Raw genomic sequence first — 13,690 nt, forward strand, 5'->3', positions numbered from 1 at the left:
TGTATTCACTCATGTGGGATACTTAATTGAAAGTAGCTCTACGTGAGTTTGAGACAAATATTTAATCTTTTCAAAGGTCATCATGGTTTAAAGGTGGTGTAATAATAGCCTTTTTTAAATTTAAAATAATGAGTTATGCAGAAGAGTTGAGATAATGAAGGTGGAAAATTTTAGCCAAACTGGTCTGGACAGCTCTGTGTTCACATTTTTGAGTGCTGCATAATCACACTACGTGTGACTCAACGTTCCCACCCCTGTGCCTTTCCTGTCAATTACCTCTGTCCCCTCTAATTGCTCCCTTACCCATCCCTAAAATATGCTGATCACAGAGGGCACCCCAGAACCGTACCCCCGAGCCGCCATTCCTGCTGATGCATTCGGAGGCCCTGGTCCCAAACTTCTGCTGCTTCTTTTACCTTCTCGTCACTTTATAGGATTTGATTTAGAGCCTGTCCTCAATGTAGACCATTAGGATCCTCCTTGCCATTAAATGGACTTGTGTAAACCTATAATTTTGTGCCTACAATATAAACCTATAAGTGAAATGGCCAACAATAGCAAATCCACTCAACAAATATATATCAAAGAGCAGGCACCATGAACTAGACCCTAACCCTCTATTACTCTCTCAGCAAGGCTTGGATCCATGTAACTTACAGCCCATCTACCTAACCCGTCCTTTCCGTTGGCTTAGAACCCAGATGCAGGGACCATGGTCTGGTTGTTCACGCTCAAGGCTTCCTGCCTTACCATATACCTGAGCAGAGATGTTTGCCAATTAAATGCAAACTTATACCCGTGTGTTATATCTAATTCATCTTTGATGTTTAAGATGATAGTAACTGCTATCATTTGTCCCTCTGAGCAGCCTTTGCGGGTTATTTCAGGGAACCCTGAGGTCTCAGGTCAGTCAATGAGAGCAGCAGAGGTAACCAAATGTCACAAAGTACTCAGGAGTCCTCCTGAGACAATCCCATTAAAACTGTTTTTTGTTGTTGTTGTTGCTGTTTGTCATTGTGATATTGTGATCTAGAATAAGAAATATATATTTGGTCCTCCCTCCAGTTCTTGGCACAGAGCTCCTAAAACCCCTGGGATTTCCTAAGTGATAAGAGCGGTAAAAGTAAAAGGCGTGCCTTTGTTTATTCACAACAGGCCCCTTTCAACCGCACCTGAGTTTATGCTAATAAGGTGACTTCTGGAAAAACCCCCCAAGGATGGGGCTGGTTGCCAGGGGAACCAGCCGCTGATTAGAGGGTTGGAACTTTCAGCCCAACCCCCTCGCCTCTGGGGAGGACAGAGAGGCTGGAGGTTGAGTTGAGCACCAATGGCCAACGATTCAATGCCATGCCTGTGTAATGCTGCCTCCGTAAGAAACCTAACTGAAGGGGTTCCGAGAGCTTCCGGGCTGGTGAACCCGTGGAGGTGCTGGGAGAGGGGAGCATTCCGAGAGCACCTGCCTCTTCCTCCGTGCCCTGCCCTGTGCATCTCTTCCACCTGGCCCTTCCTGAGTTGATCCTTTTATAATGAACAACTAATCTAGTGAGCAAACTGGTTTTCTCAGATCTGTGAACTGTTCCAGCAAATCATCAAACCTGAGGAGGTGGTTGTGGGAACCCCGATTTGCAGTCCGTTGGTCAGAAGCACAGGTGACAACCTGGATTTGGGATGGCCATCTGAACTGGGGGAGGGGTCAGTCTTAGGGGGGCAGGCTCAGCACGCTTGACTTACTTTCTGGAGCAAACTGGAATTTGTTTCCACATCTACGTGAAACCCCTCCACCCCCACCCCCCACCGTCTGTTCAATGAACTCACGAAGCTTCTGTCCCTTCCCCTAAGGTGACTTTGATACATCTTCTCTATACGAATCTCCTTCATTGATTCATTTGTTCATTGATCCGCCAGTTGTTCACTGAAGACCTGCTGTGTACACGTCCACCCTGGGGGTAGGCTCTGGGAAGGTCATACAACCCTGCGGCCCCAGGATGCTTAGCGTCTCAGGCAGGAACCCGTCAGGAGAGAGTGTGACAAAGAGTGGGCTGGTTCCCCGTCTGCCCCACACCCTCACTCCTCTCCTCCTCACCCTACTGTGTGGCCCACACAGGCTGGCCTGAACAGACTCTTTCAACATGCTCCTTTGCTCTGACGTTCGGTTGGATTTTGTGGGAGGATGTTTGCTAAATAGGAGGAGCGAGAATGACAGCATGCCAGCATCTTCCTTCTTTTTTCCTTTTTTTCTCACGGTCGAACCAGGACCTCCAGTGTCTTGTTGAGTAGAAGAAGTGATAATAATCATTCTTGCTTTGTTCTTCATTTTAAAGAGAATGTTCCTAATATTTCTCCATTTAGCTTGATGACGCTTATGGAGTTTTATACCCTTTATCCAGTTAAAGAAATTCCTTTCTATTTTTAATTTAACCAAGAGTATTTTTAATCAAAAATTATGTTAAGTATTATTAAATGCTTTTCCTGTAGCTTTTGAGATAAACATATCATTTTATTCTTTAATCTGTGCACGTGACAAATTATGTTGATAGATTTTTTTTTTAATTCCAACTGTATTTTGAAGACCAAGTCTACAGGATTTGCTGACAGCTCAGATGTGATACATGAGAGAAACAGAAGAGGTCAGGTATGATGCCAAAAGTTTTGTCCTAAGCAAGTGAGTAAACAAAATTGCCATTCATCCAGACAGGGAAGGCTACAGGGAGAAGGTTTGATGAGGGGGCGAGTAGGTTACAAATCAGGGTTCAGTTTTGTACATGTGAAACGTGAGATGCAGAAAAGACACTGAAAAGGACTGCATACAACTGAATTAGAAGACAGGTAGTGCCCGAAGTTATGAATATATAAACGTGGGAGTCATCAGCGTTGGAGGAAATTGAGCTGACAAAACGTTCTTAAGAACATACATGTACAAGAGTAAATAGATCTCAAAATTACATGAGAATGCTTGTCCCTTCTCTCATCAAGGACAAAGTGCACACACAAACAGATTATCTGTCACCTTTACTATCCAGCAGAGGCTTTTGCTCTGGGCTTGGGTGACACTCCTCACCAGGCACGCATATATTTTCTGGCAGTAGTTATTGGTTACCTTCAAGTATCTGTTGTTCTGTAAAACATGATGGAAATTTTGCTATTTGGCAAGCAGAGCTGAAACATCTCTCTCTCTCTCTCTCTCTCTCACACACACACACACACACACACACACACACGTGTCAAGCCTACTGTATTTAAATTTAAATAAAATATTTATTTTTTAATGCCTCAGCCTCACAAATTCTGCCTTTGAAGTTTTCCAAAGGTACCAATCAGCCTGAAGAGAAGCTATGACCTCTTCAGTTAAGATGGAAGGGCAGGTATCTATAAAGTAGGGTGGCTGTGACTGTGGGCTTCTCCTTATTACTTGTATTGAACTATTTGGAATCTCATTGAGCCAAAGACAAAGTCCCCTCATTCTATAGGTTCTTGGATCCAAACTGGAGGCTGGAGGTGGCCTTCAGAGAAGGCACAGCCACCTAGTCCTCCCTGTAAGTCACACACTAAGCCACCCAAGACTGAAACGTCTTAACTATCTCACAGAATCATTACAAGAATCACATAAGAGGGGCAATGGTTAAGGACAGAATTGAGAGCTTTACAAGCAGAAAGCATCCTTTGTCTTCCCTTTCACTGTGAATCCAAACTTACTGATCATTTCTATCATACCAGTAAGGAATGCAAGGTCATAAAGTTATCAAGAATTAACATATCAACACTTCTTTAACATTTAACACCAGGATTCCTTTACCCTGAAGTGTTGGCTTCAACATCACTTTGTTTTCTTTCCGAAACCTGGCAACTGTATGGAATTCCTGATGAGATTGCTCCTGACTCCCACATCCTCTCTCTGCTCATCCCAGCCCTGGCTAACGTGTGACCCTTCTTGACGGAATTATTGAAATTCATTAATGGTTTTATTATCTCTGATTGCCAACATTCGCCAGTGGTGCTGTGGCATTTATCAAGCTCTCGTTAGCCCAGACAAGGATCACTTCCGGCACTGATTGAACCTTCACAAACTAATTTTCCTTACCTAGCATCAGCTCAGCTCCAACAGTCCTCACTAATAAGCTACTAATGAGTTTGCCATGGAGTTTGTAACAAAAAGAAATAGAATTAGCGAGTATTTAGCAAAATTAAAAGATGTTGAACTTTCAGAAAAGGATGTCATTTCTCTAGAGCACCTCTCTATATAATGCCTTCCTATGGAAGGTTAATGAGATGGCAGGAAGTTGCTTTACCAGGGATGGGGGCGGTGGGGGGTGAGCCCATATCCTTCTTCCCTTAACCCGAACTACCTGATGTGTCTACATCTAAGATGACTTCTAATCATTCCAGACCCCAGAAATAAAAGGCATTTACGTCAATGTGAAATTGTTGGGAAGCTGACTCACTCCTCAGAGGAACCTCAAGTGATCTCCTTATTGCTCAAGTAGCTTCAGAGGGTTTGAGAAGAGAATCTTTACTTAGAATTCGTAAGATCTGGGTTCTCACTAGCTGTTGGGCAAACGATTTAACCTCTTAACCTTGGGTCCAATCACATCTTCACTAAAATAAGGAGAACAAAACCTCACGTGCTCCCAAGAACAAAATTCGGTCAGGTGAATTCTGCCCAATATCTCCTCCAAGATTGAAAGGTGGGTATCCCACAGAGTTCACTTCTTGCTGTCCTCGCTCCAATACTCACCTCCTTCCTCATTTTCACACCAAGAAGTTCGAAAGCTTCCTTACACTATGGCTGGAGGATTTTGGCAGTATCACAGTGAAAAGCATAGTTTTCATGTACAACCAGCCAAACTCCTCCAGTTTGGAAAGGCAAAAGATCTCTGTGGTAAGTATCAAACTCAAAGCCCCCCAGGGTTTGAACAGAAAAGTGGTGGACAAGTGAAGCTCTAGGCGACAGGAAGGAGAGGATGGACTCAACATGAAAGGGGTCTTGACACTTTCCCCCCATCGCCTGCCCTCCTCCACAGGGCTGCTCTCACTCTGATCCTGGTCCCTGGGATCAAAGATGATGTGATCCTTCTAACATTCACTCATCCTCCTTCAGCCAGCACTCATGGAGCGTTTCACCTCCTTAGTGCTGGGCTTTGGGATAAAGGTCCTGCGGTAAACAGGGCACAGTCCCTGCCCTTGGGAAACTCACGAGATAACAGAGGAGCGAGCTGGAGAAAGAGATAATAACATTGAAACGTGATAAGCGGTCTCATGATACAGGAGCATCAAGATGGAAAAGACCAGCCTCCAGAAAACTTTCCTAGAGGAAGTTACTTTTTCACTATGTTTAGTTGACGTCTCAAAAGCAGGACCCCTGTACCACCTGGCACGTCCCTAGACCCCTGTGATTAATTCCTTGAGTGACGTCGGCACCAGGAGGTACAGCATCTGCCGCGGCCTGCCCACCACAGCCTGTGGGCAAGGGGCTGAGCTGCTGGCCTGTCACCTGGGGCCGAGGGCTGGGGGCTGTTACCACCTGTGCTTTGCCTTAGGCATCGGCAGGCGGCTGCTGGAGTGATTGGGAAGCAACGTTGCGTGGACGGGATCGGCATATACGATTTCTAGATGAATTAGCAGAACCGTATTATCCATCAAAGCTTTTATAGTCAAGGTTTACTTGCTGGAAATAGGCGCAATTTCTTCCCTGGGAGTCCTAAAACCAGATAAGCCACATGATGCTCACCTTAAACATCATAATGCTGTCCATCCACTCCCAGAGCCATTGCCCTAGTTAGGACTCTCATTACCTTCAGTGACATTCTTGGGGCGCGCTCCTAACAGGTCCCAGAGCTTCCTGCATTCCTGGTCTCCAGTATTAATCCCGACAGAGTCCCCTTCAAAGCACAGCTAAGACCACACCACAAAGTCTGCTTCTCGGCCGTTAACGTCCCCTGCATTGCAGCTGTCATTCCCCCAAAACATTCTTTCTACTCGTATTTCTCACTGCACCCCAACACCTCCCAATCCACCACCCACGCTGTTCCACAAACACCCTCAGCTTTTGCTCACACATCCTTCTGCTAAGAACACATGCCACAGGACTTCCTAGGTGGTGCAGTGGTTTAGAATCCACCTGCCAGTGCAGGGGACGTGGGTTCGAGCCCTGGTCCAGGAAGATCCCACATGCCACAGAGCAACCAAGCCCGTGTGCCACAACTATTGAGCCCATGTGCCACAACTAATGAAGCCCACGTGCCTAGAGCCTGTGCTCTGAAACAAGAGAAGCCACCACAATGAGGAGCCCGTGCACCACAATGAAGAGTAGCCCCCTCACACCACAACTAGAGAAAGCCCGTGTGCAGCAACAAAGACCCAATGCAGCCAATAAATAAATAGAATTAATTAATTAATTAAAAAAAAAAAAAGAACACATGCCACACCCCACACGCACAGTCTTTGCCTTTCCAAATTCAAGTACAGGCCTTGCAAAAACACCGTTTTGATATCTTCTGATTCAAATGTGGTATTTCCTCCTCTGAGCCCCCATATCACTCTGTTTGGAATTCTCTTGTGATCCTTCTCTTATTAGCTTCATGACCCCCAGGAAAATCCCTTAACCATAAATCGAGAATAATACCTACCTTCACATTGTTGAGAGAATTAAATCAGATTAAAAATAACTTGGAGCAGCACCTGGCTTATAGGAAGTACTCAATCCACGGTAGATTTTCTGGCAGGTATTTTTTGTCTATCTAACACACGCACGCGCACACACACACTCACACACACACATGGCCCTTGAGGACAGGCGCCAGTGCTGTTCATCTTTGTGTGCCTTGCAGAACCTCTCACGTGGTATGTCCTCAAAAAACATTGATTGGGTTGGAAATGCCAGTATCCCAACCGAAACAGCAGTCCTTTGTGTTCAGAGAGGGAGAAGCTTTGAGAAGAAGAAGAACTCACCCACCTTGTCAATACACCCAGTCTTCGTAAATGCGTTTCTTTTTCCTTCTGAGTAGTTTGTTGGAGACAGAATAGGTACTGTCTTTCCTAGTGAGTGCCAGCATACACCCAACTCACTGTAATTGCTCAGTTTTCACAGCATTTAAACACTTACAGGGATTTCTCGTAGACTGAATTGTGTGATTTCTATTTGCTCTGTGCATGGGTCATGGAAGAGAGTTGAGGGGCTCTGCCGCCTCTGTTTTGGGGTCCGCGGACCCATAAACAGGACCTGGTACAAAACTGTGTTCCAGAAAATGCTTTCTGAGCATTGCTGAGCCAGACTCTCACTCATATTTCTTAGTGAAGCTACAAAGGAAGCAATAGATCAGTCTGGGCACCACCGAGCCTCGGTGATTCTCTCTCCTCCGTCTCGTCCTTACTTCATCACCCCAGGGACAGCTTGCTCACGTTTTTCCTCCGGCACAGGTCAGACGGGGGCAAAGGTTCTTGGATGTTCTAAGGATGTCAGGGCTGTAATAAGATTTGGAGTTAAGGCTTGAGGGAGCGCGTTTAGAGGCAGTCCTGTTCCGCTGGCGTTCACGAAGTTCTGCTGTCCATCAGTCTACCGGAAGCTGATGCTGGTGGACGATATTAAATAATCCATCCATGGTCTGTGCTCGAGGGAAACTCAATCACAAGGAATGTATTTTTTTAAAGTGCTTCCTTTTTAAGTACATGGTCAAGGAAGAGGGGGAAAAACAATCTCTCGGTGTACACAGAGAGACAGGAAATCTTATCTTCATGTGGGATTTGGAGAGAGGAACATTAGACACTGAACAAGACAGCAACTGCTCTCAGAGTAAATGGGGAGCTTACTTCCTGTTAGAAATGGGTGATGCCCATTCACCCCTCAACTCTCATATTAAGTGTGAGCTTCGACATCTAAGAATCTTTGGGTGGCCCCCAAGACTGGACAAGGGGCCCTCAGATGTCCTAACGGCACCCTGGTCTTCCCCTCTTGTAGTGGTGGGTCATCCCACTGTCCAGCCACTGCCTCTTTATCCACACTCAGCCCACTCCAGCCCACCTGGCAGGTGGTTCAGACTCTACAGACCTTAACTCGCACAGATCTTAATTCTCATATGTTGCTCTTAAGACTGCAACTTGCTACAGTCACTACAGAGGACGATTGGCAGTATTTTTCAAATATTATCATATCTTTTAAAATTATAAAAGTACAAATTCTTTGATCCTGCAGTTCTTAGACATCTAACCTAACACTTAATCTTTGATGTGAAGGATGAGTAGCAATTATCCCTTCTCAGCAGGAAATGAGTTCATCATTTGCTCTGAAAGATGCTGCTTTGAAGGCAGGAATCGTGACTGTCCTGCTGTATCTTTAATCTCCAGAAGTCAAGACTGCCCCTCACAGCCATAGGCATTCAATAAATATTTAAGTGAACAAGTGACCTTACCAAAAATTCAGATTTCCTTCATCAGTGTAAAAATCTATTTTTATAAACCCAGCGTGTTCCTCTTCCAAATGGGACAATTAAGTAGTCCTACCATTTTGAAATGGCAAAGAAGGGCATCATCTCTGAAGCACTTCCTTTGTTGAGAACCGAAACGTGTTTATCACTGACATTTAAGCGTTGCTCCCACATACTCCCCCTTTGCAAATATTTCTGAAGAAAACCCACTTCCAGACGGATATCTCCTCATTTACATCTAATTTTCTTCAGATTACACTCAGAGGAGGAGTGTCAGCAAAGGTTAGGGCATCGAAGAAATGTGACAGCCAGAGAATCAGGTGAATGTGGAGCTTTAATTGACAATTAGTCAGAGAGAGACAAAGGGACCAGATGCCTGTCCTAGCACAGCAGCAAAGGACTATGTGTTGTGACCAAGGGATGCAAAGAACCCAGAAGACATTTTTCTACTTTCTCTAAGTCACTGAGTTTTTTTTCCATCTTTATTGGAGTATAATTGCTTTACAGTATTGTGTTAGTTTATGCTTTAAAACAAAGCGAATCAGCTATATGTATACATATATATCCACATATCTCCTCCCTCTTGAGCCTCCTTCCCACCCTCCCTATGCCACCCCTTTAGGTCTTCACAAAGCATCGAGCTGATCTCCCTGTGCCCTGTAGCAGCTTCCCACTAGCCATCTATTTTACATTTGGTTGTGTGTATACATCAGTGCTACTCTCTCACTACGTCCCAGCTTCCCCTTCCCCACCCCCACCCCGTTCTACATCTGCATCTCTATTCCTGCCCTGCTGCTGGGTTCATCAGTACCATTTTCTAGATTCCATATATATGCATTAGCGTATGGTATTTACGGGCATAGAGCTGTTAGTAATATTCATTGCTATCCTGAAGTCCCTCTTACATTCCTGATATCAGTAATTTGGGTCTTCTCTCCTTTTTCGTGGTCAGTCTAGCTAGAGGTTTATGAATTGTGTTGATCTTTTTAAAACATCAACACAGATTATTTATTAACTAGAAAGGAGGAAAGGTACCTTGCGAAGGAGAGATCTAGCAAAACCATCTTAACCAAGTGATCAAAATTAACACTACCAGTAACACACACCTCTTGTTAGATGCAACAAAAAGTACATAACATCAATGGGATATTCTTGCCCAAAATGTTTAACCTGAATATAAATATGAGGAAACAGACAAATCCAGAATGTGGGGCATTCCATAAGATACCTGGCCTGGATTCTACACACACACACACACACACACACACACACACACACGCAATCACAATGTTGACAGTTGGTTGATTTAAATAAAGGGCATACCTGTGTTCATCACACTCTTATTTCTACTTTTTTGGAAAATTTTTGAAAGAAACATTTGGGGTTAAAAAGAGTGCACAGAGAGTTATTTGGGCAACTCCCTTGTTTTACAAGGCGGAGACAGTGGAGTTACCATCACGGCAGAGCACTGAGAAGCCGGCCACCTCTTCAATAACAAAGTTTGGATGTTTGAAAATAAGCCTAGGAGAGAAGGACGAGCCGGTTGGAATGAACAACGGATTATCATTTGGGACGATCTCATTTTCACCTCTGAGCTGCTGCAGGGAGGCTCCAGAAAGCAGTGAAGTTCTCATTAGCAGCTCAAGTTCAGCCCAGGCTCCACTGCCTTCCGTACGGTACAACGTCAGCGATATTTCCTGCAAAACTTAGGACCAGGGTGGGGAGCCTGCTGCTCACCCAGATGACTGTTCAGCCCTCCCTCTCCCACAGGGGAGCTGGAGCAGCCCAGAGAGCTGTCCACCTGGTACACAGAGTGTGAGATGACGGTAGGGGTGTCACTTTCCCCATGACACAGAATGGGCAGAAAGGAAGTCTTGGATGAGCAGAAAGAGAAGCAGGTTTTTAAATGTTTGAAAATGCAGGGGGGCAGGGTGGAAATGGGCAGAATATAAAATAACGTCTACACCATGGCTACAAATCCACATACCCACGTTTTTCAGGTTACAAGTCCAGTTTCTCATGCCCTGGTCTGCTAACATGGGACCTGCCGTCCACACCGCCCCCAAGGCCCAACAAGCTAGTTCTAGGGGTGTCTTACTGAACGATACTTTTAATTTCATCCACTTTCAGCCCCTCACCAAGGTAACATGGTGTCCTTCCCAAGGCTATAGACCCTAATGGGACCAAAGTGACACCATTCCCCTCGGTTTTCCCTGGGGTAAAGTCAGGCTGTGTTCCACAAAGAATTAAAAAGCTAATTATTTCTCATCTTTTTGCGAGGCTCTCTTCCCATTCAATTACCTGATTCCTCAAACTTGTCTACAAAGATATTCCCATAATAAAGCCATTTGTGGGGATTCCCTGGTGGTCCAGTGATTAGGACTCCACACTTTCACTGCTGAGGGCACAGGTTCAATCCCTGGTCCGGGAACTAAGATCCTGAAAGCTGCCCGGCAAGGTCAGATGAATAAATAAATAAACAAGTAAAGCCATTTGTTAGCGCTTCCCATAGCTGCTCTTCTCTCCTGAGGCTCTTATTAAAAAGAAGATTTGGGTTCATTAGGCCTGGGGTGAGACGTGAGATTCTGCATCTCTAACGTGCTCCCAGGGATGCTGATTCTGCATCTCTAACAAGCTCCCAGGGATGCTGAGGGTCCATGGACCACACTATGAGCAGTAGGCTCCTATAGTACTCAGCACTAAGTACTTGGCACCTGTGTTCCTTATCCTCAGGAGGTCTCCAATAAACCTGATTTGGAGGGATGATTGAGTTTATTGAATGTTTCTACAACAGTAGAATAAAGGGGGAAAGCCGTATCAAGATATCTGCCTTTCATCCCACTTGTGTTCCTCTTTTTCTCTTGGAGTAAGGGATCTGGGGTATTGTTGGGTAGAGGCAGAACTGGCAAAGTGGTGTTTATCTTTTGGCTTGTGAAACAAAGCAAGAGAGGGCATCAGTAGTGGCGGACCCTGCCCAATCTGCCCAGTGACCTGGCAGCATAGGATGAAGCTGTTTTCCTGCCTCTGGCAGCGTCCCTCCCTAATCTCCTAAAAATTACTGGCCACAATTGCAGATTTGCCTGTTGTTTACTCCTCCCTACTTTCCCTGTCTTGTACACATATATACACACAAGCAGACTCCTTGACGTGTGAATTCTCCCTCAGCCTCTATAATGGAAATTAGTTGTATGGTTTTGTATGATTTCACGCTCTCAGAAGCCAACTATAGTGATATTGCTGCCTGCCAACCCAGCCTCGAGCTGTGGAGACCCACACACACATTCTTCACCTTTCCTTGATTATTAGAGAGAAAATGGAATCTCAGTGCAATCTGAGTCCCTACAACTTGTCTTTCTGAGTAAATCTCTAATAATCTCTCATTTTAATTGCATTTCAATAATATTATCTTCAATTATGGGCTCCGTGTCTAAAACAATCCCTTACCCTCAAGGCCAGGTTCTGTTCCCTCCTCGTGGTCGGGAATGCAGCCTCATCCAGCTTTGCAAAAGGGAATAACCCTCGAGAATGTTCGTGTTGGGGGCCTGAGCTCTGAGGGTAACCTGTGTGTGACCTGAGCTAAGTGACTGAACGAGAGCGTGACCTCTCTTGTAGGCCAAACTTTCTAGGATTCTAGAAAAGTTCATGGAAAAAAAGGCATTTAAAATACCTAAAGAATATTTATTCAGGTATATGTGATTGATTGCAATTGTGTGTGTGTGTGTGTGTGTGTGTATTTAGCTACTGAATAAGGAGAATCAACTTTACTTGTTGAGTCTCTGTTAAACTTCAGGTGCTGTGTTAGTTGTACCTTTCCTGGCATAAATCTCAGTGTCAAGCTGCTTACAGACAGACACAGGCAGGAATGGACCACAGCCAGCTTCAAAGCCTAGGCTTGACAAGGGAAACGGATTAAAATTCATGACAGATAGGAACATGCTGGTTTTATTTCTGATTGATGGATGAGTTGGTTGAGTGCAATACCTGGTTAACCTGCAGGCACGTAGACAGAGGTTCCTAAACACATTTAGGGGTGGGGGTGGCAGAGGAGAGTTTATTGCCCTCGGGAGAACGTGGGCGGCTTGGCCACCATTACTACTGCCTCTGCCCCTGTGCAGAACCAAGGGTGAGCTCACCATCCTGGACCCCCATCTGGGAGCAGACCCCCTGCCCAGTCTGCTGCTTTGTGGAGATGTTCCTTTGTCACTAGAGAAAACACATCCCCTAAGTGCATCTGTCGGTATTGATCCCCTTGTCTACACGTTAGGTAATCGGGGCCCACGTTTGGGAAGGTGCCCATGGGACAGCCGTGCAAGGGTACCCAAGAAGGTAAAGTTCTCCCCTTCCCTGGAGGGAGACAGCTTTGATGCTCTGGTTCATGTAGCTCTGAGGGAGGTAGCCGCCTCCTGCCCGTGGCCCCCAGGAGCTTTGCTCTAGGAATCATTCAGCCACCAAAAGTCCATTAGAGAGGACCATAAAATGTCTGTGATTTGCCAGGGCACCTGGACATGGAGACAGGCTGCAACTTTCCCCACCTGTTTCAACTGCTGCTGATTTCAAGGTGGATGCAAAGTCCAATGAAACCGATTTCTGATAGGTCCATGGGAGACGGCGCTGGAGAACTCATATCAGAAAGGACTGGAGGTGAATAGTGTAATGGGTGTGCTATTATTGCAGAGGTACTAATACTAGTAATTAAATCAGTTCTGCCTGTTGGGAGAACTGTGAGTCAAGGCAAGGGTCTCCCCTACCCAACAGACCAGAATAATTTCACCAGGTTAAAGGGGGCCCTTTCATGTGCTGTGGGATAGAGCAAAACAGTGCTTAGAGGAAAAATTGTAGCTTTAAATGCTTGTATTATAAACTAATAGAGTGAAAAATGAAATGAAGAAGTAATCAATCTAGAAGAATACAGAAAAGGGAAAACAAGAGTAAAGAGAAGGAAAGGAGAAGAATAGAGCAAAGAGAAAGCACACTGTAAAACAGCAGAAAATAGTCCAGATACATCAGTAATCATTATTAGTACAAACGTCTCAAAGGCCTTGTTAATACAGAGGTTGCTAGATGAGGTTGTTTTAATTTCAGTATATGCCATTTACAAGAGAATTCTGACACAGAAAAAAAAAAAAAGAAACTGGAAAAAAATGCACCAAGCACATGTGAACCAACAGAAAACCGGAATAGCTATTTTGATATCAGACAAAGCAGATTCTAAGACAAAAGGTGCTATTTGTCATGAAAGCGTTTACAGCAAAATGATAAAAGGGACCATGTGT

Source organism: Hippopotamus amphibius, chromosome 4 (assembly GCF_030028045.1).
Source record: "Hippopotamus amphibius kiboko isolate mHipAmp2 chromosome 4, mHipAmp2.hap2, whole genome shotgun sequence".
NCBI classification, from domain to species: Eukaryota; Metazoa; Chordata; class Mammalia; order Artiodactyla; family Hippopotamidae; genus Hippopotamus; species Hippopotamus amphibius.